Source organism: Bidens hawaiensis, unplaced genomic scaffold (genome assembly GCF_021521415.1).
Source record: "Bidens hawaiensis isolate Kalapana, Puna unplaced genomic scaffold, B.hawaiensis_p1.1 tig00030789_1, whole genome shotgun sequence".
Lineage (NCBI taxonomy): Eukaryota > Viridiplantae > Streptophyta > Magnoliopsida > Asterales > Asteraceae > Bidens > Bidens hawaiensis.
In genome coordinates, this window is record NW_027495147.1 from 145365 (window position 1) to 149061 (window position 3697).

The window sequence follows — 3697 nt, forward strand, 5'->3', positions numbered from 1 at the left end:
ATCATAATTATACTTATGATCCTAGTAATCAGAAATCTGTTGATGTTGATTTTGGTCAGACAGTTCCGGTTAAGGTTACTATTAAAGAACCAGAAGTTAGTAAAGGCGAAACGAGTAAGCCTGTTTCTAATGTTAAGATTTCTGTTCCTAGTCCTGTCTCATCAAACTCGGACAAGTCATCCGAGTCGAGAGAGACAAAAGAAGAGGCAGTATTACCAAAACGTGGAGAGGAACATATATAAAATGAAAAGAATTCTCCACTAAACTCGTATGTCCCACCATATGTGAGACAAACGGGCAGTAATGCAGCCTCAACATCTAAAACAACTATTGAAAAGAAAGTTGAACACAGGAGTTGTTTCAGATGTAATCAATTAGGACACCTAATTGCTGATTGCCCTCTGAAGCAGAGATTCAGAGGTATGAGGTCTTCAAAAACTGAGAATAGAACTAACGGTAATCACTATAATGGTAAAAATGAAAACTCATCAAAGTTCAGACATTGGACTAATCCAGGTTTTCAAAGAAAACGATCTCAGTTTTTCACTGCTAACAATCAAACCATAAGTAATAATTCATTTAATTCACGAAGGTTTGGATGGCCTCATAGTCAATCTACAAGAAGGTATCCTTTTAGGACTTACAGAAATTATTCTGATACTAACTTTGGACAGCCAAAGTACAGGATGTATCGACCCAAGACCAATAGGTCTTGGGTTATTGGTCTTGGGTCCCCAGATTTTAATCCTCTGCTTTAATCGTGCAGGAACAGTTGAACAGGGCTGCAAACAATCTATGGGTTGTGGATAGCGGCTGTTCCCGGCACATGACGGGTAACAAGAGTTTGTTACACGATTGGAAACCTGTTCAAGGAGGAAGAGTGAGTTTTGCTGGAGAAAGTGGTGGAAGGATTACTGGAATTGGGACGGTGACTAATGGTAAAATGACGTTAGAGAAAGTGAATTTCGTTGAAGAACTGAAGCATAATCTGCTGAGTATATCGCAGATCTGTGACAAAGATTACACTGTGCACTTTACCAAGAATGAAGCGATCGTACTGTATCCTGGTTTCAAGATACCAGAGGATTGGATAGTTATGAAGGCTCCAAGAGAAAAGAATACGTATATTATGGACATGAGGTCGACTGAGATGGCAACAGAAGAATCGTGTCTTCTGTCAAAAGCAACTGAATCGGAGTCCGAATTATGGCATAGAAGAATGGGGCATATTCATCTTCGGAAAATGAACTACATTGTCAAGAATGGGCTGGTGCTGGGTGTTCCCTTGAAGAACTTCAACTTTGAAGACCAATGCCTATCATGCAAAAAGGGAAAGTAACACAAGAAAACCCATCACACCAAGAAGGTTAATTCTATAGTCAGTACCCTAGACCTACTTCACATGGATCTCTTTGGTCCCGTGAATGTAAAAAGTCTAGGTGGAACATCATACTGCTTGGTGATAACTGATGATTTCTCTCGGTATTCTTGGGTATATTTCCTGAAGTCAAATGATGAAACGGTTTGGTAAAAAATTTGATTACCAAGGTTGATAATATCATGGGGAAAAGGGTTAAATACATCAGGAGTGACAATGGGACAGAGTTCAAAAATTATGAGATGGAGATCTTCTGCTTACAGAAAGGGATAGAACACCAGTACAGCGCTCCGTATACTCCGCAACAAAATTGAGTGGCCGAGAGGAAGAACAAAACGTTAATTGAAGGAGCCAGAACCATGCTGGCTGATTTGAAACTTCCTGTGGTGTTCTGGGCTGAAGCTGTTGCAACAACCTGTTATATCCTTAATAGAGTTTTAACTGTTAAAAGACTGAATAAAACATGTTATGAACTTATGCATGGGAGAAAGCCCAACTTGAGTGGTCTCGAACCATTCGGGTCCCCGTGTTCGATATTAAAGACAAATTCTAAATTTGGTGAAATAGCCGACGAAGGTATTTTAGTCGGATATGTTGTTGGGACTCCCAACAGACGAGTCTTTAATACATCGACCAGCAAGGTTGAGGTGGTGTGTAACACTGATATCACAAGTTACAAATCACCAAAACCAAGCACGGGACCCGCTGGGGTTTTCGACTATGATAGGCTTTTTAAATCTTTTAACATGCCTTATTTGGATTGTGCAGAAGTTGATGAGAGAATTGCTACGAAGATGATTTACGATGAGGAAGACACTTTGGTGCAACGACCGCAGTATGATGAATGTCAGCCTTCCTCGTCAAATGCTGTCGATACCCCTGCTGCCTCTACAGAAGAGGAATTCTTCAATCCGTTTCACTCTCAACAACAATCACCCATTGATGAGATACCTTCGAACCTGGAAGACAATCTACAAGTCAGTTCGATTCCGACTACGAGAATTCACAAAAATCACCCTTTGGAGAACGTGATAGGTGATCTGTCCAACGGTGTACAAACAAGACAAAGCTTGAATGAGCACACCTGTGTTTACACAAGCATTAAACAATCAGGCATAATTAACGAATGCTTGTACACCTGCTTCATCAGCCAGATTGAACCAAAGAACTATCAAATGGCTCTCAAGGACAGCTCGTGGGTCGAAGCCATGCAAGAAGAGTTAGCCCAGTTCAAAAAGATGGAGGTATGGAACTTGGTTGCAAAACCGAAGAATGTGCATGCGATTGGCACCAAATGGGTTTTTAAATGCAAGAGAGATGAGAAAGGGATTATTATCAGGAACAAGGCGAGGCTGGTTGTAAAAGGTTTTAATCAGCAAGAGGGGATTGACTACAATGAGGTGTTTGCTCCTGTGGCGAGATTGGAAGCCATTCGATTGTTTTTGGCATTTGCTGCACACAAGGAGATGAAGGTATTTCAGTTAGACGTGAAGAGTGCGTTCCTTAACGGTAAAGTCGATGAGGTTGTGTACGTTGAGCAACCTCCGGGTTTTCCTGACCCAGACTTTCCTGATCACGTATACAAGCTAAGTAAAGCACTGTATGGGCTACATCAGGCCCCTCGTGCCTGGTACTCAACACTATCCGATTACTTGCTTGATAATGAGTTTGAAAGGGGAAAGATTGATAGCACACTGTTCTTTAAGAGAAAAGGGAGCGACTTTCTTCTGGTGCAAGTCTACGTGGACGACATCATCTTTGCTGCATCAAAAGTCGCCATGTGTCAGGAATTTGAGGCCGTCATGAAAAAGAGGTTTGAAATTAGTGCTATGGGTGAACTAACTTTCTTTTTAGGACTGCAGGTTGATCAGAAGAAAGATGGGATGTTCATTCATCAGACTAAGTATGTCCATGATGTTCTCAAACGCTTCAAGATGGAGGACAGCACTCCATTTGATACTCCAGTCTGCGTCAACCATAAATTGGGTGCTGATTCAGACAACGATGCAGACGTGGACCCAACCCAATATCGGGCAATAATAGGTTCTTTAATGTACTTAACTGCTTCTAGACCTGATATTATGTTTGCAGTTTGTCTTTGTGCACGCTTTCAGGCAAACCCAAAGGAATCTCACTTGAAGGGTGCGAAGAGGATATTGCGATATCTCAAAGGCAAGCCTAAGCTTGGGTTGTGGTACACGAAAGGAGGAGACTTGGAGTTGGTCGCCTACACGGATTCTGATTATGGAGGGTGCAATCAGAATCGGAAGTCAACAACAGGTGGTTGTCAGTTTCTTGGAGGCAGATTAGTGTCATGGC